Source organism: Podarcis liolepis (assembly GCF_965112155.1).
Source record: "Podarcis liolepis genome assembly, chromosome: Z".
Lineage (NCBI taxonomy): Eukaryota > Metazoa > Chordata > Lepidosauria > Squamata > Lacertidae > Podarcis > Podarcis liolepis.
In genome coordinates, this window is record NC_139570.1 from 13,178,339 (window position 1) to 13,204,304 (window position 25,966).

A 25,966-nucleotide genomic window follows, 5' to 3' on the forward strand; every position below is an offset into this window, starting at 1 on the left:
TTAAAGAAAAATTTTGCGGATTAGTAACGAGCGGGGAAGGGTTAAAAAGGAAGTCCACCCCCCCTTTGTAAATAATTTAAAGCAAAGGACCTGCTAGCTAAGGTCGAGAGAATATTTTCTTCTTTTAGAAAAAGATTTTAATTCCATGATTTTGACACTACAAGAATCTTTGCTGGAGGAGAAAAGGATAAATTTTGGGAGCTGAAGTTTCACCCCCCCCCCGGACCCGGAAATGTCCCACGAGATTGCCTGCTGATGAAAGATTGGAAAATTTGACAGCTGTCAAGTTGGCTGTCGAGAAGGAAAAGGAGAACTTTGCTTTGGTTGTTTCTGTTGGATAATCTGTAACAATTTGTTGAAAATAAGGAAGGGCTGATGCAAAACAATCTGATTTTGGACTTGAGCTGAAAGGAATAATAAGGAACTAAAATCCGCCTAGAGGGGTTTAGTGACATTACAGGAATGGCTGGAGGAAAGAAAGTCCAGGCTGAATTGGACAGAGCTTTTGTTCTCTTGGGAAAGTTACAAAGCCAATATGATGTTTTGGCTACAAATGTGACAGCTCTGGGCTTAACAGTAAGTAACATTGTTGAACCTGATAGGAACTTGAAACAAGGAGCCTATCCAATTGAACAAACAGAGAAAATGAAGAGCTTTGACAATATGGAGCAGATGACAGATGTTGTCCCTGAAGAAAAGGAGGGAGAAGCAGAAATTTTGCAGAAGTCACAGAAGAGCAGAATTTTGTTGCCTGACAAGATGAGAAAAAAGGAAAATAAAAATCTGATGTGGAGAGCCTGGCCTGAATTGGAGGTGGAAGTTGGAACTTGGGGGACATTTGGACCTGAAAGGAATATAAAACAAGATTTGAAGAACCTCGTAAGCTCTACTGTTTAATATGGAGGTCTGGCTGGTAGAAATATGGATCCTGTTGAGCCGGAGCTTCTTCGAGATTTGGAGTTTAACATTAAAGACCATCAAAAAGACCGACAGAGAGGAACTGAGAGAGAATTGAGAGCCTCGGACGTGAGATCACCAGGCTAAACAGAATATTGGGACTGATGTTTGTTGTTGGGGACTGAAACCGGGAAAAGGGTGGGTGGAGTTTGGGAATCCAAAGGGTATATAAATATAGTTTGTTTTATTTTTATTTTGCTTTGCTACTGGCATGGAAATGGGGAAAGACGTGGAAGGGAAACTCTTGGTCGATCTTAGGAAAATGATGGGTAAAATTGAATAAGCTGAAATTGTTTTATTTTTAAAATGGTCTAAATTAAATGAAAATAAAGTGAGTAAATATAAATTGAGGAAATGGAGGAAAGAAAAAAAGTTAAATAATAATAAAATCAAATTAAGTTAAAATGGAGAAGTAGATCAAGGATTTGCTTAACCAATAATTCAAATTGGAATACAAGAAGGGGAGGTGTGAGGAGGTCTGAGATACAGGGTAAAAGAGAATAAGTATATGAACAATCAGGTGTTTTTAATTGTTCTTTTTTATGTTTTCGATTTTAGTATTTTTCTTGTTTTTTCTGTTTATTTTTGTGTTTGTTGTTATATGTTTTGTTCTTTATGAAAACGCTAATAAATATTCATTAAAAAAAAGATCAATATGACGGGGAGTTGGATTACATATGAGAATTTAATTATAAAAGAAGGAAATAAATGGAAATTGAAGCCATACGATGAGGTTAAAGAATATGTGTTTGATTGGTTACACTATTTCCAAGTGAATGCGATTGTTTAAAAAAGAGATGCTGGAAAGAGGTTTTCAAGATGAAAAATCTAGATTTCAAAAAGAAATTGTGGATAATGATGTTAAAATTTTATCAAAAATGTATAAATTATTACTTGAGTGGCATACTAAGGATGAAGAGGTTAAAGTTGCAATGATTCAGTGGGCCAAAGACTTTGGTTATAATATTCAATTTGATGATTGGATAAGATTGTGGAAAGAAGGAATGAAATTTACTGCATGCACTACAATAAAAGAAAATGTTATGAAAATGTTATATAGATGGTATGTTACACCAGTAAAACTTGGAAAGATGTATAAAGTGAGTAATAAATGTTGGAAATGTCAGGAGAAAGAAGGAACATTCTACCATATGTGGTGGGAATGTAAAAAAATGAAAGGTTTCTGGGAAATGATTTATAATGAATTGAAAAAAATGTTGAAATATACCTTTGTTAAAAAACCAGAAACTTTTCTGTTGGGAATACTAAGAAATGACATAAAAAAGAAGGATGAGAAGTTGTTTTTATATGCAGTAACAGCGGCAAGAATTTTGGTGGCACAAAAATGGAAACAGGAAGAAATCCCGACGAAAGAAGAATGGAGAATGAAGTTGATGGAATACGCAGAATTAGATAAGCTAACGGGGAGAATTCGGAACCGGTGAGGCCAGAGATTTACCGAGGACTGGAATAAATTTACAGAGTATATTAAAAATTTATGTGAAGGTCAATTAACGTTTGTAGGTTTTCAAGAAGCTCTGTGATAACAATGGAAAGAAATATTGTTTTATAATAATTGCTAAGATTAATTTGGTTAAAACAACAACAACAACAAAACAATACAGATGCAAGAAATGTGAATAACTGTGAAAACATGAAAATTTCCAGATAGACTGAAGGAAGTCTGAAAGTGGAAAGATTAGAATTGGATGTATAATTCAAATGGAATGTTTTTCTTTTATTGTTATATTTGAAAATTTTATAAATAATTTTTTTTTAAAAAAAACATTCACTGTGCATGTCATGCTCACGTGCCAAAGTACATGTAGCAAGGAAGGAGAATTCTTTCCAAGTCCTTGCTGTGAGACCATAGAATGCAGCTGCCCAGATTACATTGATTTGTCTAATCTGTTTATTTGGTTTCTGCAGATTCTCTAATTTGTTACATTCCAATAAATATAACCTGCTTGTACCATAATTGTTGTGCCTCAAGTCTTCTTCGGGGAAGTAACGACAAAGATATTCATCTAAGCAAGTCTTAGTTGCCTTCAGCATTTGTATCCTGCCGCCCACTTGCTCCTGACGTTGCTCATGCCATTTATTTTGCTTTGGCGTAATTCATCTGGGAGCTTCCAAACAATTAGTCCGGAAGCATGTACTAAAGGGTGAAGAATTTCAGTGTTGTTGTAATGCAAGATAACTATAGATCACAAACTCTGTCATGAAATAATGCCGCCGAGAACAAAGCAAATTGAGGCTTTGTTTCCAAATGATAAGGAGGCGCTTGGAATGCTTAGCAAGGGTTCTGCATTTCTTTTGCTGTCTACCTAAATGAGGACCCCTGCTTCCATATTTTCAAAGTCATTGGTTAATTATGCTCTAGTGTCATCACATTTTGTGCATTATGGTTTGAATGTGAGCATATGTAAAACACTGCATTTGAATATGCAAAGCAGAGTATTCCAAATTAATTCAGCCTGGTCTGGCACCATATGTTATTCCAGGTAGCCACTTTTCTATTTTTAATGTGTTGCAGCCAAGGTGTCTAGGCTTTGGGCCTCCAGGTGTTGTCATACGTTTGCTCCCATCAGCCCATTACTAGGGGTGGTGGAATTTTTATTCCAGCAACATCTGGAAGGTCACAGGTTAGCTGCCACTGTGTTAGCTAGTCTCTGGCAGAGATGCCCACTTAACTTTCTTGCAAGTATGGATACAGTTATTCTTATTTTACAGACAAGAAACAGAGGCAGAAAGATACTGATTGATCCAGATTAGATTTAAGGTCAAATTTCCCAAATCTGAGAGAATGCACATGGACCAGAAAGGTTCTCAGTAACTAAGATATAGTTGTGGCAGACACCATTCCATTATAATGGCTTGAGGAGTATGATACTGGGTATGTTGAATTGTTGTGTTGTGTAAGTGGATCATGGGGTCATGAGATGTGTGACATTTATTATGCAGGGTAGATGACCTGCTTGTATAATTTATCTCCATGGGCTGAAAAAAGGGGTGCTTCTGACTTTTTCATCATCTGAACTTCTGCCTGAATTTTGAAATTCTGAATTATTTGAGGCGGATCTACACTCAGTCCCTGCTCCTGCCAACCTAGCAGTTCGAAAGCACGTCAAAGTGCAAGTAGATAAATAGGTGGGAAGGTAAACAGCGTTTCCGTGCGCTTTTCTGGTTCGCTAGAAGTGGCTTAGTCATGCTGGCCACATGACCCGGAAGCTGTACGCCGGCTCCCTCAGCCAATAAAGCGAGATGAGCGCCGCAACCCCAGAGTCGGTCACGACTGGACCTAATGGTCAAGGGTCCCTTTACCTTTACCTTTTTAAGGAACAGTTATCATAACGCATTTGGCTGCATTATGTTTTGCTTGTAACATTTAAATTTGTGTTATTAAAATGTGACACCAGAGGGCACTGCAGAGCAACCAGGAACTGGCAGAAAAGGAAACTGTTTTGTTATGGAGGAAACAAGATAAGGAAAATTTTTATTTTACCATTATGCCCTGTGACATTCTAATAACATTAAAACAGTAAATGTAGATTAATTCTTGGTTTGGGGATTAAAATGGAATTGCTGTGGTAGATTTTTAAATACTTTTTTTAAAGAAGCAAACATCCCACATGTTGGCCATGAGTAATCTGACATGCTTACTCTCTCAAGTGATTTGTGACCCTTCCCCATTCCCTTACCTAAGGGTTTGTGAATTAAGTCTTGAACATTAGAAGGAATATCTAAACAGTAAGAGACATTTAATAATGGAACCAATTATGTGGGGGCTGATAGGCTCATCCTCTTTGGAGGTCTGCAAGCAGAGGCTGGGCAGCCACTAGAAGAACAAGCAAAGAGCACAGGGCAGACAAGAACAAGGTGATGCATTACTCAAACTTCCCTTCTCCCAAGCACTGTGATTGTTCTGGTGAAACCATTCTGTCTGTTTAGAAGATAGATATGTCCATCAGAAAAGAGTCATTCCCCCCCCCCGTGTTGTCCTTATATGGTGAGCTTGGAGTAGTAATGTTTCAGCTTTTGCAGACACAGTGGGTGCTTCCAGACAGGCTGTGTGTGCTAATATTGCAAATGGATGGTTCAGATATTGCTAATGAGTCATTGGCAACGTGTTTGTTTGTTATCTTTACTTCTCAGATTCATAGCTGTCAACTTACAGATTTGAAAATAAGGGACCAACAGCCTCGAAAATAAGGGATCAGCCGCCAAAATAAGGGATTTTCGGAGCACAGGTATGTTCAACTTCTGAGCCCCTCCGAGCCAAAGGCAGAAAGCCCAGCCAGCAGCCAAACAAAGCCTCAAGTGGTGGTTCCCACAGTGCAGCAACCCGGCAAAGGGGATGCAGCAAGGAAAACCACCGCCACCTCTCCCCTGGGAAGTGCTGAGCAAAGGCGAGTTCCCAGGCAACGCAGCCAATTTGATCAGCACAAGGCATGCAAGCTCCACCCCCCAGTCGTTCTTAGAGTCCTTATTGGATGAGCAATGCAGCCAAGCAACACATTTGGAGCCTCCCTCCTCCCTGGCCGGCAGGGAGGGAGGGAGAGGAGCTGCTTCCTTTGAAACCCTGGAAATTTAAGGGACATCATCAATAAGGGACAGCAGCGGGACACAGTGCTGGGATAAGGGACTTTGCCACCAAATAAGGGATGGTTGACAGCTATGCTCAGATTTTCCATGTAAAACATAAGTATGGATTAATGGGGAAAATACAGACTGCTATTGTGAGTTGTGCAGACACTGCCTTTATTTATTTATTTATTTATTTTGCATATTGGGTGCTGATCCCACAATAGGGGTGCCCACTGACTGTAGGGTTGTTGCTGGGTTTTGGTTTTGGTTTTGGTTTTTTGTTTTGTTTTGTTTTGTTTTTTTAACTTCTGAGTTTCTGAAGAACCCCAAACTTCTGAATCTGTGCATAGCAGACTCGCTCCCATCCTTGTTTCAGGGTTTGTCCAAATCTTTTGCATACCCTTATCCAATACCTTCTACATTCAAAGCATACCATTCAGCTTTGGTCAGTTCCCCAAACAAGAAATGTATCTGTGCAGTTGTTCCCTCCATTAAAGTTAGTGGGGACATCCACATATCAATGAGTTCTGTGCACAGGAGAAGTCATTGTTATCAGGCCAAAAATCTACCTTCCTTCTGCAACATTTACCTGGCATCAAAGAACCCTATTTACTTGTCATTTAAGTAAGTATCAGGGTTACGTTTGCCATAACAAAATACAAGGGGAAATGTGGTGTGGCACAGCGGTTAAGTTGTCTGGTTGAGGAACAAGTTCAAATCTCCACCCAGCCACAAAGTCAGTGGTGGCTGGTGCTCATTTGGATGGAAGATAGGGCAGCAGGTGGAGTCAGTGCCGATGACAAGCAAAGAGCCAACTATTTCTAGATTTGTTCCCATCCTCCTCCCTGCTGAATTATTCAAGGGCAACATTGAAATTAATGAGAAGCAAGCTGGCAATCAGTCCCACACCCTGGACTGGATGTAAGTAAGAAGGCAGGCAGGTAAGGGCAGACTAAGCTTGATGTGGCAGTGTCACATCAGCCTTAATGGGCCAGCCTACATTGCACAAAGTCTGTTGGATGTGCTTCAGGCAGCCACTGTCTCTCAGCATAAACTACCCCATAGGGTTGCTGCTGCTGTGATGAGCTCTTTGGTGAAAAGGGTGGAACAAAAATATTAATTATTAATAGTATGTAAATTGGAGGTGAACAGGTGAGGTGCTACATCATGATTATTAATGCAGATTAAGTGGACTGGGGGGTTAACCTCGTTTATCTTTGTACTGCATTGCAATGTTGTTTCTGTTGCATGGGAAACTGTCTGTGATGCACAGATGATCTAGCTAAATTAGAATTAAAATTGGATTTAAAAAAATCCACTAAAAATGTAAGGAGGTGCAAAAGGACAACACAAAGGGCAATCTTTTAAATTTTCATTTCCAATTCCAACCATTCTGAGCCAGATGAATAGAAATCAGATAAGGTTCATTACAGCTGCAATCCATCCAGAAAAGCTGGAATGGGGGCGAAAAAGGTCCTGGTACATTAATTTTTTCACAGTTGCTCTCTAGTAAATAATGTTCTCCTTACAATTTAGACTCTCCAGGTCTAAGCCCATGGGACTTCTATGCACATTTGAAGCTGGAATTCTGAGCAATAGAAGCAAAGATTTATTTTCTTCCCCAGAATGGGTGGGGGTGTGATAAGGCGTCCCCTTCCTTTCCAAAGAATCAAAACATCCAATCCTCATTTATTTATTTTTATTTCAAATGTTGGGGTCCCGTGCTGATGCCCTCAAAATGAGGAAACAAGGACATTAGTCAAATGTAGAGTGAACCAAGTGAAGAATCAAATTTGTGATAAACTACCATGCCTTCATTTTCCCTTCATACTTGGAAGACACTAGGTTCTGAGTGAGTATGCCTCATTTAGCAACCCGCAATTCGCAATTTGATGCTGACGGCACAACTTGAACAGAAAGCAAGAGCTGCATTAAGAAGATTTGAGACCTATTGTGAGCTGTGTGATCAACAGAGGCATGTGGTCCAGCAGCTCTTGCTGGATTCTACCACTCCAAAATGTGCATGTTAGGAGGAGAATGGAGGGAGCCAACTTATTTGAAAGGTTTGTTTTATAACAGGGGAGGCAGGAACTAAACAGAAAAAACACACACGTCATAGCATGGTAATTGAAAAATTAGGTGACAATCCTTCCCTGTGCCATATTTATTTTCAATACAATAGATTTTAAATTGAAGGAGTATGCAAACATGCAATTCTGCAGCAAGGGAATTCTAAAGCAGTAGTGGGGCCACATTAATTTCTGAGCAACCTTCTGAGGGCCACATGTCAGTGGCTGGAGGAGCCAGAAACCAAATATGGGTGGGGCAATTAATAGAATTTTTTCTTATGTACAATAGGCTAGTTAATTCATACATACTCATGCCTCTCTGTCTCCTCCATCCAGGTAAGCAAGAGTTCAAGGGAGCATTTCAGCCAGGTAAGGACACTCATGGATGGTGTAAAGCAGGGCTAGGGAGGGAATGTGGTTGAGGAGGAATTTTGCTCTGGGGTGAGCCTCAGGAGCGAGATAGGGAGGACTGAAGGGCCACATTTGCCTTCCTGGGCTTTGGCTTCCCTAACTCTCTTCTAAAGCCTTACAGTCAAGCAAAAGCTGCATCACATTGTGTCAGAGAGTCTGTGCTGAGCATTAAGTAGCAGAATGCAAACCAAAGTCCTTGGACAATTTTTGGAATGGATGTTGGGTGATTGTATGTCACTCTATGCATGCTCAAAGGAATTTACTATGGGCTTTAAATGTTCTGGGTTTGTATCTTGACATTTAAAATTCAGTCCAGTGCTTAACCCTGGCTCACATTAGCTCCTGCTGCTGTTCCTGTCCTTTGTTCTTAAGGGCTGTGTTTCCTTCAGTTCCTTCATTTGGCAAATACATTAAGCTAGAAGGTAGTCTGAATCAAGGCTCTTTCAAAGTCTTTCTTATGTCTCAGGAGGCTTCCTGCACTGCCTTAGCAGCAGCTGTATCAAAACTAATCTGAGTCATTACAATTTAGGATCAGATTGGCTAGAGATAAGATAACTCTGGTTTATAATAACCTATAAAGATTTATGACGATTTATTCACCTTCCCTAGGTAACAGGCTGCTCATCCCCAGCAGACCCACAGCTCTTTTCTGTTAAAAGGTCACTGAAGAAAGAACTCTGAAATGGCAGAAAATAAAACCACTAATCGGCACATTTCTAATAAAACTATCATGCCTGCTAGAACCAGAGGGATATCAAATGCTAACAATTTCACATCCCATGTGGCACTATCTCTTGAAAGGACTAACAAGATGGGTTTTTCATGCAGTACTCCAATAAATCAAGGATCATTAATCAACCCTTCCTTTAAAAAATATAAATTATTAGGAGGGGGGAGGAAAAAGAGCTTTCTGACATGCATAGCTTAAATGTTGAAACTTGGGGGTTCTTTCTGTTCACCCTGAAGAGACAATTAAAACATAGACACAATGCAAAATCTGGAATTGTGCAAAGGTAGAGGATATCTGTATGCTCTCTGTTTCTCAGCATGTGTTGTTGGTATCCATCTGTCTCAAGTGACAAATGGAAGAGTGCACCATCAGGGGTAAAGTTGCACCACTGGAGACTTACAATGCCTACTGTGGCTGTAGATAATAATACAGGAGAGACAGGTTACCCCTGCTAAACACTGAAGCCTGGTAGACCTTCATATTGGTATTGGTCATTAGCATCACATTCTCCCATATCCTTTTGGTTAGACTAGCCACTGCTATAGCTGCCTTACCAATATACTTGTCCAGCTCAGCATAAATGGAAAGGTTGTTTATTATGGTGGGCCGAGGTACACACAATTGTCTACCACCTCAAGTGTGCGGTCACCAGTGCTAATGTGTGGAGTGCTGGCAACACCCTGACTCAGGGTGTTGGTCTTTGTCAGGCTAATGGTGAGGCTTGGGCATGCAGGCTTGAGCAAAATGGTTGATGAGGCTCTATAGAGGTTCTTTGGAGTGCACTGGCAAAGCTGTGTCATCTTTGTTGTCTGCAAACAACATTTATTGGATAAGAACCTGCTGCAGTTTTGTCTTGGCTTGGATACATGCCAGGTTGAGCAGACCCCTGTCACTCCTTGAACGGAAGTCCACACTACAGTGGTACCTCGGGTTACAGACACTTCATGTTACAGACGCTTCAGGTTACAGACTCCGCTAACCCAAAAATAGTACCTCGGGTTAAGAACTTTGCTTCAGGATGAGAACAGAAATCATGTGGCAACAGCATGGCGGCAGCGAGAGACCCCATTAGCTAAAGTGGTACCTCAGGTTAAGAATGGTTTCAGGTTAAGAACGGACCTCCAGAACGAATTAAGTTCTTAACCCGAGGTACCACTGTATCTTCATTCAAACTGAAGGCATATGAGAACAACAGTGGGAATAACATGCCAAAGAAAGTTGGGGTAAGAGCACAGCCCTGTTTCATGCCACTGTTTATAGGGAAGGTGCCAGAGGTTGTACTGTCATACTAGAAGGTGCTCCATTCTCATGGAAGGATATCATCTTGTAGAGCTTAGGTGTGCATCCTATCTTGTTGAGGAGTATGAAGAGTCCTTTTCAGCCAATGTGGTTGAAGACCTTCATCAGGTCTATGAAGGCAATGTACAAGGGGGTATCTTTGTTTTTGGCATTTCTCCTGCAGCTGACACAGTTGTGAAAATAATGTTCACTGTTCACCTCTGAGCTTTAAAACCACATTGTGACTTGAGATAGACCCTGTCAGTGAGTGACTGTAATCTGTTGAGAACTACAGGGGCAAAGGCTTTACCCACAGTACTCAGCAGGGAGATTCCATGGTAGTTGTTAGTCATGGTGGTCACCCTTGTAGAGGATCACAATGCTGGAGTTGTTCATGCCTTGTGGTTTGGATCCTGTTAACGAACACTGCAAGAGAAGGCCTCTGGAGGTGCATCATGAGGGAGGTGTTGAGACTGGCTTTCAACACTTCTATTGGGATTCAACCTTTGTTCTGGGGATTTAGCACATACTTGAGAGTTGATGGCATTCTTCAGCTCATTGTTAGAGGGACATCCAGCTCTCCCAAGATAAGCACAGTTGCTAACTGTTCAGTTGAAGACCATGTTTTCCCATGAGTTCAGTTCTTGATAGCGCTCTGCCCATCACACCTCCCTACATGTGTAGCTGTCAGCAGCAGGTTGAATGCTCTGACACAGCTTTAGCCAGTAGTCATTGGTGCATTGCCTGGCAATCCACTGGGCATCACTCCTTGCCTTTCTCAGTGCAGCAAGCGTTTTCTCACAAGACACATGCTTCTAGTTCACAAGAGCCTAACCCTTTGCAGTGATAAAAGGTTCCATGTCCTTAATGCCAGCCTCAAACCAGTTGGGGAACTTTTACTTTTGCCCAAAAGGATATAGCTGTGTTGTAGGTTGCTATTCAACGCAGTTTCTAAAGGAGTCCAGTAGCACTTGTTCGACAGAATCAGAGAAGCATTTATAAAGTTCAGGTATGACTGTTCTGGGCAGTGTTGATTTGAGGCCACACTTTCTGCTTTGTCCTATAGGCCCTCTTTGGCTGGAGAAGGATCAGCATGGATTCTTTCATATGGATCTCCCAAGAGAAGAAGTTCCATTACTGGGGCACAGCCACCGAAACAGGTCTTCCACCTTATAGTTTATCCTCCACAAGTGAGGAGAGCTACCAGTGAAGGGTTTTCAGATTGTGACCACTGCTAAGCAGTGTCATACCTAAATTCTTCTGAATGCATTTCTAAACCTGGTGTTTCTGAATTTGTAAGGGAATTAAGTTGTTTCAGTTCACATATAGCTTCAGAAAGCACAAATTAGGTAGATAGGCAAACTGAATCAAACTTCTCCCTCATCCTTATTTGTAGCAGAGCTCAAGAGGACTTCCTCAGCATGATCTGCATTCTCAATGAATTCCTTCCTATAAAGATGAGAACTACCCAAACTGCTCATTTTTTTTTCTTTTTAAAGAAGATCTACTCCTGCCTTGCATTTCTGATTCAATGACATCACAAATACCCAGCATAAGTCTGCTGCTGAGTGTCCCTGATTCTCATTGGCTCCCTGCCAATAACAATGCTCTTGGAGTGGGGCAGGAAAGTAACTTTTGTGAGCATTAAGAGTAAAAATTGATTAATTATTTTGTCTTGTGTAGGGTGTTTTTCTTTTTCTTTTTCTTTTAACCAATGAATTTGCTCCAAAAATTTAATGCATGGTGAAAAAATAATTTGGATTTCCTCTTTGTCAATATTTCATGAATAAAACTAATTAGGGGACAATGTGAGAATGAGTTTGAATATACAATGTCTTCAGCTAATTGGGTTTATTCATGAAATATTGAAGCGCAGGAAATTCAGCTTATTTTTCAAACCATATAAATTTTTGAAATAGTGGATTCAGTGTATGGCTAAAACAAAGTAAGCAGAAGAATTTTTACAAGTGAAAAGTGTACAGACCAGTTATTGAGAATGGATGATTTGATTTAAGCAACTAAACATGTTTCAGGAACAAAGGAAGCTGCTTTATACCAAATCAGACGATTGGTCCATCTAATTCAGTATTGTCTATGCTGCTTTGCAGCAGCTCTCCAAAGTTTCAGATGGAAAATTGTCAGCCTTTCCTAGAGATACTTGGGGTTGAACTGGGGCCTTTGGCAAGCAGAGTAGACGCTCTACCATTGAGCCACAACCCTTATACCTTAATGACCTAATTTGAGGTGGCAGCCCTGAAGACTAATGCAAAAGGGATCAGTATGGAACCTTGATCCCCTAGATCAGGCATAGGCAAACTCAGCCCTCCAGATGTTTTGGGACTACAACTCCCATCATCCCTGACCACTGGTCCTGTTTGCTAGGAATAATGGGAGTTGTATTCCCAAAAACATCTGGAGGGCCGAGTTTGCCTATGCCTGCCCTAGATGTTGTTCATCTACTATGCTCTCTTTATGGGCTGTGAAGGAACATTCCTTCATCATCCAGCAAGGGTTAAAATTCAAGCAAGGATTAAGAATCCTAGAGTAGCCTAGCTACCTTTCTGATGAGAAGATAACCTATGTAATGGGCCATTAAAGGAAGAAAGGAAGTGGATGTGTGCCAGGTGGCAAAAGGGTGGTCCCCCACTCCCTCACTTGTTGGACAAAGGCTGGAGCTGAGGGTGTGTGTGTGTGTGTGTGTGTGTGTGTGTGTGTGTGTAAGCTAGAAAATAGAAACTTGATAAAGCAGCAGGCTAAAATCTGTGAGGGAGAGACATGCCTGATTTTTCCTGCAATCCAAGGCTGCGGCTATGTGAGATAGATCCTCTTGGGGTGTTAATGCTGTGAGCCCCTCCATCATGGGTTCAGGTTGTATATATGTAGGAATAAACCATATATAATAAAGATACCACAATCTCCACTGTCCCTCATTCCACAAACTCTGGACAAGTTCCTTGAACCCCTTGAATCTTGCACCGCTTAGAGATTGGGGTGACGTGCAACAATATACATTTTGTGTGAAACGTTGCCTAATCATATACACACCTTTGCAATTGACCCTGTTTTAATGCATGAAATGCATACCGAAATTTATACGCATTCCTGATCCAGTACAGTATATCATTTTTGTAAACTGCACCTGACATTTCAAAATCCTATGAATTTCGAAGGATGGCTGTTTTTCAGTTCATGTATTGGTTCTAAAAGTGCAAATTATGCAGATTTGCCTTCAAGTGTGAACTAAAACATACTTGGCCCTTATCCCTAGGAATGGATTCATTAAAGGGGCACCAACTATAGGGGTCGAAGGGGCTTCAGCCACCACAATATTTGTGAGTAGGGGACTGAGCCCCCCCATACTGAGGGGGCCTCCATCCTCCACAGCTCACTGCTACCGAGCAGTGCTCGCGTGGTGGGCAGGAGCAGGACACAGGGAGGGTGAAGATCATCCTCCATGATCCCCACCCCCCACTGCTGCTGCCAGGTGAGCACTCATGCGCCATGCAGGGGCAGGACGGCAGAGGGGTCATGTGAGGCAAGTCGGTGCCCCTGGTTCATTAGAACTCACTCCTCTACACATGCTGTTGTAAGATTTATCATGGCAGGAAAATCTGGGAGAGAAACAACCCAAGCAGAGGAAATACTCCACTGCTTTCTTCTTCAGTTCTAAGCTTCAACATTCATTCCAGATCTCCAATTTTCAACCAGGTTGATCCTCTCTAAGTTAGCTATCAGCTGCAGTTGATACAGAGCCATCATTATATTTGCCTCTCATTTCTTTTTTCATTAACCTGGCAGCTAGCACACAACCCCAAGACCACAAATAAGGAACATTCAGCTCTCAAGCTGAGTACACAGCCCTCCAGTTTTCTCTGTCCACCCTCAGGACTCTTCCCAGTCACACCCACTCTCCCCAGACCACCAGTCTTGTTCCACATCCACAATGAATGATTTTTACTGGCTGGAATGTGTCTGATAATGTCTCTTGCCCTGGATGGAATGAAACTGACTTTAAGGATTTATCCACACTTCTTCTTGTCCTGATGTTTCCCCCCAGGGTAAACCACATTTTATGGAACGTGGGTGGCACTGTGGTCTAAACCACAGAGCCTAGGACTTGCCGATCAGAAGGTCAGCGGTTCAAATCTCTGTGGCGGGATGAGCTCCCGTTGCTCGGTCCCTGCTCCTGCCAACCTAGCAGTTCGAAAGCAAGTAGATAAAGTATTGCTCCAGCGGCAGTTTGTCAAAGTGCAAGTAGATAAATAGGTAGCGCTCCGGCGGGAAGGTAAATGGCGTTTCTGTGCGCTGTTCTAGTTCGCCAGAAGAAGCTTAGTCATGCTGGTCACATGACCCGGAAGCTGTACGCCGGCTCCCTCGGCCAATAATGCGAGATGAGCGCCGCAACCCCAGAATCGGTCACGACTGGACCTAATGGTCAGGGGTCCCTTTACCTTTTAAACCACACTTCAGCACTCAGTTGGAGCAAATGACAATTCAGGTTTTCTATGGATTGATGTTAGCTCCGATTTAGCGGGTTTTCCATGGGAAAGAAGCAGGGTAAAGGGAAAACCACTCTGAGCTGTGCTTTCTAGGCATGATGTGTGGGCAAGAGCTACATCAATTGCTCTGTCCACTTTTGCTTCTGAAGCTCCCCACTACTGGTCATCAGCAAGCTGACAATCAGGGAATGAAATAAGCTCAGAAAGGTTCCATAGCTGAAGGCATTCAGCGACACTATACAATACAAACAGGTTGGTGGTGAACTCCCTTCACCTTCCTTACCATTCAGTTTTGAGAATATATTCTGAACACATGTAGAGGATTGTTTTTAACCTGCTCTATAGACAGTAGGATACTTTGCAATATTACAGATGTCTTTTATGTTTCTGAAGTGTTTGCCCCATGTTAACGTTAATCAAAATCCATGATGTTTATTTTTACACAGTATCTTTCCAAGGTGTTTCATTTGATGTGGCCTTTCCAATCAAAAAGAAGAAGAAGAAAAGAACAAAGTAATCAGCTGAAATCCTTTTAAAAGGGGGCAGGGGGGCGGGGGTGGAATGCCAGTAATGTAAGCCAGAAATATGATTGTAACATCCTTAAGTATAATCACAACTGACTATCATTTACTGGTTCACATTGAAAATGTTTATCACAAACTTTCTCTCAAATGAAACTTTGCAGCCGAATAGAACTTCCTGTCAAAGGGGCAGAGAAATAGCACCCTTGTTTTGAACAGGTCTTGTTCATCAGAAATGATTTTTTCCATTTCATTTGTTTAAAAATATATTTTATTTGCCTTCCTTTTCCTTGCAAAATGGATGGAAGTCTCTTGATTAAAACATCATTATAAATTAGAAAGTAGCCCATCATGTGGAAAATTGAGATTCTCTGGTTTAAGCAAACTGCCTCAAGCAATAGACTTACCCAAACTAAATGACAACTCTTCTTCTTCCCACTTTTGGAGGAAAGGTGATTTGCACTTTTAAAAAGGTAGCATTAACATTAGCATTCTAAAGTAGCATCATGTGAGCTGATTGGGACTATTAAATTTATTAACTTTCCCTCTGCTATAAGCATTCTGCAAGATGTAAGATGTTCATCAGGATTTGGGGACTAATTAATACACTTCTAATGTAAGCTATAATTTTACGAGATACAAGTTCAGTGGTAGAAGACAAGTTCAACCCCCACCTAACAAAACAAACAAACACTTGTATTGGTGAATTCAAAGTGTATTAAATTAGGAACATAAGCATATAGGATGCTGCCTTATGCATAAGCAAACCATTGATCCATCTAGCTTAGTATTCCATTGTTTCAGACAGGGAGTCTTTGTTGGAGAAAAGCAAATACATTTCCTTCTCCTGAACTTCTTCTTGAACCAGAAGAAGGCACTGTTTGACAAGTGATCTAGTTATCCCCTGTTTGTAGCTTCTCTAAGTTAACTCCCCCCTAAAAACTTAGACATTTTGTTTCCTGTTTTCTCCAGACAATATGGCTGCTGTTTCTCTCCTATCTTCCCTCACATGTAAATAGTTCCTGCATGAATAAATCCTTTGAACTCCAGAAACTGTAAGTAATTACTTCAATATAAATCACTTGAGCTGCTAACAATATTTATTTTTTAAACAGCTCTGGGAATTGTAGTTTGGGGACAGGAATCTTCTAACAACACTTAGCACCCTTAAACTGCAGCTTCCAGCATGCTTTGGGAGAAGCCATGACTGTTTAAAGTGGTATCGTAGTACTTTAAATATATGGTGTGAATGTGGCCTAAATCTCTGTTTTTCAGCTTGTTAATTTTTGTCCTTCTTTTGTACTTGTAATGCCTTTCCAGGACATGGTAGTTCTGGCCTACATTTATCAGGCTGAGTAAAGCATGCTGCTGGAGAGAAGGAACGTTGCAGGTCTTCAGGGTCAAGTTCCATCTATCTCCTGAACAGAGCTCCAGAGGCACTGTCGCAGCCATGCCTTGAATTGAATGTAGTACCCATATAGCCCAGCCCATTTTTCAGCATACAGTAAGTTCCAGTGCATAAAGCTTTGAATCAAATGCAGAAATCTGCCTTATACCTGATCCAACTGGCCTACAGCTGCTTGTTATGACTGGCAGAAGCTTTCCACAGTCCCAGAAAGAAAAACATCATTGCAATCACCTTCTGCTTTAGGGTTGGGGCCAGATTTTTTATCTCCCCTCATCTCTGCAAGGCATCTTTGGCAGATGGCCAGGACCACCTACCTGTCAATCTTGTGACATCATAAATATACAATGTAATTGCTGGCTTTGCTCAGCCCTGCATACTGATTGCAGGGCACTTGAGAAGTGCTGCTCACAGGCTTTGCAAACCCTCTGGTGCTTAGGAAGTTTCTAAACCATGTGACAGTCAGCTGGCTCTTGGGTGCTTGATAAGCACTGTGTAAGGAGATATGCTGGTGGTGCTTGCAAAGCCCCTTTCAGTTGAGCTCTGCACATCTGATCTCAAATATGATGTCAGGTGCAGAGCAGGTGGGCATGCCTTGCCTGGCACATCCGTGTGTATCAAACATGGAAGTATGACAGGCCAAGCAGAATTCCTGCTCAGAGACTGAGCCTGGGAACTTCTGCATGGAAATCATGCACTCTACTGATTGAACTATGGTCCTTCTCCATGTTAGAACCTTAGGCTAGGGATCCAACACTGCACCTATTTTAAAGAACCCACTAGGCTTTGTACCCTGACCTGCCAAAATCAATGACCTACACCTTCTGGTTCCACCCCCTTTCATTGAATCCTAGGGTTTCACTTTAGACCCTATCCAACATAAATAAACAAAACAAAATACCATAAAGTGTGTTATTACCCCAACTTCATTGGCAAGGACCAACATTCCCCCGTGGTATAACAATCTGCGACTCTTAAAACCATAATTGGTGTATTTTTTGTTTGTTAATTGTTTGGTTCAAAACTTTCTGTATCTAACTATGGCAAGTTTTTACAAGACCAAAAGGAGGAAAACTATGGTGAAGGTTGAAATAAGAGTATTTTAGCATCATGTGCTTTTCTTATAGACCTTCTATGATCTTTAATGTTAGCATAATAGATAACAGTGGGTATACTGCAGATATCTATGGCTTTTTTCTTTTGGGCCTTAAGTGCATGTCTTGTTATGAGACCTTGAAGGGACATCCATCAATGGCTGACCTCAATCTTTCTGCAGTGTATTCTATTATATTTGCCAATCAGTGAAGGAAGTTTGCCAGCGTTGAGCCTTTCACCTCTATCAATTGAAGAATAAGTCATTTTATGATCAAAGGCATCCTTAGGTCAGGCCCTCTAATCTCACTTTCTTATCTTGAAGGGGGGAAAAAGGATAACAGAGTCTTCACATTTTACTCCCTAATGAGCAAATCTACACCCAACTTCCCAGACTGACTTAATCTGATCTGAAGTTTGAAAGATCTGTTCTATTCTGACTGGAAATTAATGGTATTAACATACTGGTGTGCCTGTTACCCAGTGGGAACTCTAGGTGCCCAAGATTTTTTGTTTTTGTTTTTAAAGGAGAACAAGACTCAAACAGGGAACATATCAGCCCTTTTCAAACATTCAGAACATCTGTAATGGACATGTATGGGGAAGGTGGCATTTGAGTGTAAATTTCTCTTATTCAACACAATAAATCAATCTCAATCGATCTCAAACTTTTATTGGCATATAGACAAAATATTGAAAGACTCAGTACAATAAAATCACTCAGCAGAATCTGCATCTAACAATTAAAATACTGTTGTATGGCATTCACTAATCTTCACTGCGGGTGGGACGCGGGTGGCGTTGTGGGTTAAACCACAGAGCCTAGGGCTTGCCGATTGCATGATTGGCTGTTCGAATCCCCGCGGTGGGATGCACTCCCATTGCTCGGTCCCAGTGCCTGCCAACCTAGCAGTTCGAAAGCACCCCCGGGTGCAAGTAGATAAATAGGGACCGCTTACTAGCAGGAAGGCAAATGCCGTTTCCGTGTGTGCTGCGCTGGCTCGCCAGAGCAGCTTTGTCACGCTGGCCACGTGACCCGGAAGTGTCTGCGGACAGCTCTGGCTCCCAGCCTCTAGAGTGAGATGAGCGCACAACCCTAGACTCTGTCAAGACTGGCCCGTACGGGCAGGGGTACCTTTACCTTTACCTTTAATCTTCACTGCATGTTGCACAAACCTGGCTATTATCTCCATCTTATCTTGATTCTGAGTAAACGTTTGTGACTGCCACTCCCTGCTAACAACCAATTGTTTAGTGAATTTAGTTTCATTGTGTGCCAATGTTCTACTGATGGAAGGTCTCAAAAGTACTTAGGATGTTCATATACATTCCATGACATTCCAAGTCAGGTAATGCATAGATAATGCTCCCAAGAAAATGATGGCTTCTTAATGGATGCTCTATTTCAGGTCTCAGAGCATGGTTAAGATGGGCATTTATACAACTGCTTTGAAGCCTATGGAAGAAAAGTTGTTGTCTAAATAAAAATAAATTTATGATATCCACCTGTTGACTACACACTTTCATTTCAACTTGATCTGTTTTTGACTGTGTCTTAATGACAGAGACTAAATTTGGGAGTGCTACTTAATAATTAGAAGTAATGAGTGAATAGTTCTATCACAATCAAAATGGCAGATGATTTAACAAACAGCAGTGAGTAAAGTACCCTATGAGTCCAAAGCGATGCTTGAAGAACCTCTTCTTTTTGAACAGACATCAGTGATTGAGAACTATAATTAAAGTTGCCTTAATAAATTGTAGGAGTTGCTAAGATACCAGCAGGTAGCTCTTGGCTAGCCACAAATACCTGAACACAATCTTTAAATATATTTGTCTTGTGTGTGTCAGTAATTGTAACCCTTTGCAGACAGAATACTGCCACCAATGACAGTCAAGGGTGTTTGATTAGGAATTTGCATTCTTATAGCACCCGATAATTAGCTATTTTTGCATTTGCTTCCACTCTTTTTTTTTTTTTTGCCTTTCTGAATAATAAAATGCAACCAAATTGTAAGAACAAAGTTTTCATCAAGAACATACCTTGTAGCAAAACAGGCAGTCAAGAAGACCCCATGGCATGTTGATTATCTTTTGAGTGCTAAGGATAGCAGTGGCATTCACAGCTTGATTCTTTACTTTGCCTGGCTCCACTCAGCAATTAAGTGTTATGCTTTCAAACTATCTTGGTTTAGAGTGAGGAGGAGGAGGAATGAAGATGAAGCAAAACAGTTCATTTATAAATAGCTGAATATAAGCTCAGTGTTTCAAGTGTTGACAGAGATGAGTATCATACAGGGATGGAGGAGAAGTTAGTACAGTCTACACTTGCAAATGGATTGGCCTAGTTTAAACCTCCTACAGTAACTCACAGGTTTGTTGTTGTTGTTTAGTCATTTAGTCGTGTCCAACTCTTCATGACTACATGGACCAGAGCATGCAAGGCACTCCTGTCTTCCACTGCCTCCCGCAGTTTGGTCAGACTCATGTTAGTAGCTTCGAGAACACTGTCCAACCATCTCGTCCTCTGTCGTCCCCTTCTCCTTGTGCTCTCAATCTTTCCCAACCTCAGGGTCTTTTCCAGGGAGTCTTCTCTTCTCATGAGGTGGCCAAAGTATTGGAGCCTCAGCTTCAGGATCTGTCCTTCCAGTGAGCACTCAGGGGTGATTTCCCTAAGAATGGATAGGTTTGATCTTCTTGCAGTCCATGGGACTCTCAAGAGTCTCCTCACAGGTAACCAAAAGAAATTCTGAGTTGGACTTCTGCAAGTTTTGTGATGCAGGTCTCGGCTCAAATGTGGACCTTTTTTAAAAAAGGTGTATTTTGGAATAAAATGCATTTAGAAATGTGTACATTGAGATAAGATATGGATTTAGATAGGTATTTTGTAAGAAAATAGATATTAGAATATGAACTTTCATATGGATTTTGTGTTTTTAAAAAACCATCACATAATGCAGAAATGGGAAGAAGATTTACATAAAGGAACACATTCACAATTAACTTGGAACAGAAACATATGGTTCTGCCCAACCATATAATATTTTTTGTTAGTTTCTATATATGATGCATCCATACATTAATATCTGAGGTAACACAGACCTTGTGATTTCTCTAGCATACAGAATCCAGAGATTTTCATACAGGGAAAATGTTATGCAAACATCTCCCCAATTAGAAATGGCACAGTAAAGACAATGTGTGAGGGCTTCAGAAAATGTATTATGAAATGCGGCTGTAACTTGCCTGGCAAGTTAATCTTCATATGTAAGAAACTTTCCTCTCCTCCGCAGAGATAGAAAAAGTCAAGAGCACAGAGGTGGAACCTCAGGCCCAGGCAGGGCCAGCCCAACACATTTTAGCACCTGAGGCAAACCACAAAATGGTGCCTCCCAGCCTGCCAAGGGAGAAGGGGTACGTGAATATCTACATCAGGAGCAAGGGGAATCACTGTGAATCCTGCCACCTGAGGCGGTCGCCTCACCTTGTCTTATGATTGGGCTGGCCCGGGGCCCAAGAGCCAATTCTTGCCCCCCAAGCCTCTCTACCTGGCCCTTGGAAGCAACTCACTGCTCTAAGTCTCACCCCTCACTGTCCTTGCTTCACACACCCCAAACATATCTGTCTGGCTAAAATGTGTCCTTGAATTGTTTCTTGTCTGAATGGAGGTGGGAGAGTAGTGCCTGATCATGCATGAAGAAATTAGCCTAGTGTCTGAAGAGAGTTCATATTCATCGCTTCACCCAGTTTGCCTTTAGCCCAACCCTTCACTGCCATGCGACCCACAGAACGTTGTTTAGAAGAGAATGTTGTTTTGGGGCTGATAAAGCACCTTCATGCCTGGGTGAGGATGACACCCAATCTGGACTTGCACTTGTTTTTTTTTTTAAGCACCCACATGTCATAGCTCTCTAGAAAAGCTGCCATGCATTTCTATGCTGAATTTGGGTTGCTAGTGGTAACCTTTAAGACTTTACAGGACTTGGAACTAGGGTTTCTGTGCCTGAAAGAATGTCTCTTCCCATATGAACCTACTAGGATCTTAAGATAATGCATTAAGAAGCTCATCAGAATGACTCTCCATCAGAAGTGCAGAGGGTAGTGATTGGAAAGAGAACTTTTTCAGTCGCGGTTCCATGCTTTCTAGGCATGGGTCTCAGTGGTTTTGCCTTTGCCCCACTACTTTCCCACAGAAAACACACTCTTTAGCACTAAATTGGAACCAATGGAACGCTGTGGAAAACCCAGTTGCCATTTGTTCTGATTCCGCACTAAAGATCCACTTTCCCTTGGGGCAAATGGAGGTGTGTATGAGCCATGAGTGGAAAACCTGTTCAGTTCATAGACCTTAAGTCTCAATATGAAGCAAGATGATGTTTGTTTCTTGATGTTTTTTGTCTGTATTGAACCCCTTCTTTTTTACACACACACACACACACACACACACACACACAGGACTTGGAGTTGTTAAAAAACTTTATTGTTACTTCTGCAGTATATTCTGAAATGATGTTGTCATAACACTTTCCATTTAGAGAAGATAATCATTCTTTAGATACACTCTCTTATTTTTACACCAAGCTTGTCTTTTTTTATTTTAAGCTAACACCCAAGATCAAAGTCTAATTCAATTAATACTAATCTCTAAAGCTATTAGATCTCAGCTTTAAAAAAAAGTTTCAACATTTTGCTAGGCTTTTAATCCTTTAGACAACGGCTTAGGCAGTCACATAGTATCCCTAAAGATAATAAGCACATTATAAATGCTGATAAAATGTTATCAGGCACGAATCGTGTATGAAGATTGGTTCACATCTTGGTAGGGAATAAACAGTGGAACCTGAATATGATGTAGGTATAAGCTGGAAAGAGATAATTGCAATGTTCATAGCTCACTGGACAGATGCAACACTTTTCAAAGTGTGTGTGTGTATGTATGCCCTCCCTCCAAATTCCTTCTTTAAAGAAAGCAAGAATAGTTATATGGATTCAATCAATGAAACGGAAGGACAGTGTCCTAAAGTATCCACTGGATTTCATACTTCTGATGTTCTGAGGCAATGCAGATGCTTTTAAATTATATATATGTTTTGTTTCATTAGATAGAAGATTAACTAGGAATCAGGAAAAAATGGACTCTTTTTCCCTCCCTTCTGGGGTGACAAATGGGAGCATCACCCACTACACTATCTTGCCAGGTGGGCGCAGCCTCTCACTAGGATGCAAGCATGACTTTTGGAGTTGCAGGGAATGGCAGCAAGTCTGGCTGAATCCTCAGGATTGCAGGCAGAGAGCTGAGTGGCAGTGGTGACATTCAGGCATCACCACAAAGTCATTGGGCCTACTTTGCTTAATTATTGTCAATATCTCTTGATATTTACCAGAACAACTCTTCGAATGCACTTGATACATGAATAGACCAGCAAAGTTACCATCAAAATGTTGCCTAAAGTATCCCTACAGAATGTTATAACCAGTAAATAATTTGTGAAGATTTGCAGTGAACTGACATGCAGAGAAATGTATCAATCACTGTAAAAGATCGTGCTCAGGTATAGGTGAAAAAGGTTGCATTACAGAGAAGTGCATCCCAAGTTGTTTATTGAAAATGGAATATGTAATTGTGCCCACATAATTACAGGAAACCATTAAAGATTGTACAAGCAGTGCGACACATGTAACATTTTGGCATGATAAGTGCCATTTATATCCCCACCGTGCCACTGGTCTGTAAAAACCATCCTTAATGGTTCCCATGAATGATGAAGCTGATGCATTTTCACTCTTCAGCTGTTCTCTTCAAGGGTCTTAATCTTCCAGTACAAGAATAATCCCATTAAGAAAGCATCCGCCCATGGACAGGGCTAAGGAGGCTGAATGTGCCACAGATGGATGCATGTTTCAAAGTCAAACAAAGTCATTTTATACTTTGCTACTAGATTCTGGGTCACAATGGGTTGGATCAAAAGTTGTTGTTATTGTTGTCTATTATATTTCTGCACCTCCCTTCACCCAAGGACCACAAGGCAGTTTACAATATAAAAACACAAAAATATACCATAGTAAACAAGGGGGGGGACCACTAACACACACAGTTTAAAAGGCTGTGGATTGTTTAATTAGTCAAAGGCTTGGAGGAAGAGGAATGCTTTTGCTTGGTGCCTAAAGATATGTAACAAAGGCATCAGGCAAGCTTCCCTGGGGAGAGTATTCCACAAGTGAAGAGCCAATAAAGAAAAGGCCTGTTCCTGTGTTGCCAGCCTCCAGACATCTCATAGAAGAGCGCCTCAGATAATGATCACAGGGTCTGGGTCTGTTCATATGGGGAGAGGTGGTCCTTCAGATTACACGGTCCTGGGTCATTTCAGGCTTTATAGGTCAAAACCAGCACTTTGAATTGGACCCAGAATCTAATAGGCAGCCAGTGCACTCAGGTCAGGATTGACTTTACATGCTCAAACCATCTTATCCTGGTGAACATCCTGGCTGCTGAATTCAGCATCAGCTGAAGTTTCCAAACCATCTATGTATACTGTGTTGCAATAATCTAACACAGAAGTCACCAGAGAATAAACAACATAAATTAAGCTATCCTTGTCCAGATAAGAATGCAACTGGGGCACAACCTGAAGCTGATGGAAGTACTCCACACCACTGAGGCCCTCTCAGCCTCAAGTGAAAACAAAGGATCCAGGAGTACCCCTAAGCTTCATGCCCACTCCTTCAGAGGGAATATAACCCCAATGAGAGCAGACAACATCCAATCAATCAAGGGAACCGCCCACTAACAGTGCCTCAGTCTTATCTGGATTGAGATTAATTTGATAGCTCTCATCCAGTCCAATATCAAGGCAAGAAAATGGTCCAGCACATCCACTGCCACAGCTGCAGATGTAAAGGAGAAGTAGAGTTGTGTGTCATCAGCATATTGCTGCCAATGTACTCTAAAACTCCAGATGACCAAAGTTAGCCTTTCCCATTTGGAGAACGGCTTTCACTCACAGATACTGGTCTGCGTAATACAAGTTGGCTTATGAACACTACTTTCTTTAATTGAAAACTCTGGTGATGGGTGCCCACAGCACTGGAACCAAAATAGGACCTAAGAAACAAGAGGGAGAAATCAGCAAGCTTGAGGGAACCCTTGCAGTTTTCAGGAATATTTTAAAAGCTGAAAAATCCCCACTTACAAAGGTAATGAGGACTGAGCATGCTTGGCAGCTGCAGTCTTTTGAAAGTCATTTGGGGTGGTGGTGGTAGAAAATTTAAGGGGTATGCAGAAAAGCCTTCTTGAATGCCTTACAACTCATTGTATCATATAGCAGGCATGGATGGTTGGCCAGAGAGGAACACTCTTGCTGGAAGGTGAGGATAAAAATTACAATTTGTTGACAGTTCCACTTGTGTTTCCTTAGAAGTGTTTACAGTCATTGAAGGGATCTTGTGTAGCTCTTTTATCCTATAACAAAGGAACTATCTCAGTTTCTCATTTAAATTTAGTTATCCATATTTTAATAGCAATCAGCATTTTGGTATGAATTTCTCCACTTCCCTAGACAGACTCCTTATCTCATGTAACTGATGCCTACTCCGGTCTTGTTTAGGAAGGAGAACAAAATGGTGCCTGGTTCAGGTGTTCAGGGGTGTAAATGCCACACTGTTGTTCACATAAGGAAAGCAAGACTAAATCTAAAGATGCTATATTTTCATCCACTTGTCTAGGAAGTTACAGAACAAAATATATAGCCAAGCATATGAGGTGGACAGCCTGAGCTGCTGCCAGCCCAAGCTGGGGGAAGGAGCGCATGAGTCCGGGTGCATGGGGTCACAGCCACCAAGCACGAGCATCTCTTTCCATGGTTGAGGCTGGCAGTGGCCACAGCATGCAGGACACCCACGGGCCTCTTTCCCCAGCTTGGGCTGGCAGCAGCTGCAGCATGCAGAGCAGCCCAAGTCGCTGCCAGCCCAAGTGGAGGCAGTATCCCACTTCCTACCTTATCTTCACTGTGATGGCCTCACTCTACTCCAGCGTTTCTGCTTTGGGGGCACAATGCCCTCCTGGGCATGCACGTACCCCCCTACCCCCCAAAAAACCCCCAAACCCAGACATTTTCTTTAAAATGTAAAAATTTGCCTAGATGTGCATGTTGCTTCCCCCCCCCCAAAAAAAAAGAGGACATGTCTGGGTTTTCCTGGACATACGGCAACCCTACATAATGATAGCTAAGTAATTTTGACATTCTTATTGCAAACCTTTTCTCTTAAACGGATTCCTGTAGTTACTCCTAAGCCACCTTTAAGCCCCTGGCTAGCAGATGGGTGGGATTCTCTCTCTCTCTCTTTTTTTAAAAAAAATAAATTTAAAAATAAATGCAAGACAAATTGCAACAACATAATGAGCAGTTATAACTGATTCC

General features: G+C 41.5%; 2 long non-coding RNA genes across 4 annotated transcripts in view; both read left to right on the top strand.

Moving 5' to 3' along the window:
• Positions 1-5,095, top strand: part of LOC310698890 — an 88,734-nt gene extending 83,639 nt beyond the window's left edge. For all 3 annotated transcript variants that reach the window (XR_014521783.1, XR_014521784.1, XR_014521785.1), the window contains one exon: positions 4,377-5,095. This is a non-coding gene — a long non-coding RNA (uncharacterized lncRNA). The remainder of the gene's footprint in view (positions 1-4,376) is intronic.
• Positions 5,096-5,117: 22 nt separating this feature from the next.
• On the top strand, positions 5,118-23,145 carry LOC310698898. The gene is made up of 9 exons (XR_014521799.1): positions 5,118-5,207; positions 7,383-7,607; positions 7,950-7,982; positions 8,991-9,037; positions 11,099-11,192; positions 14,978-15,044; positions 16,025-16,107; positions 20,843-20,963; positions 22,652-23,145. It is a non-coding gene; the product is annotated as an uncharacterized lncRNA (long non-coding RNA).
• Positions 23,146-25,966: the final 2,821 nt, after the last annotated feature.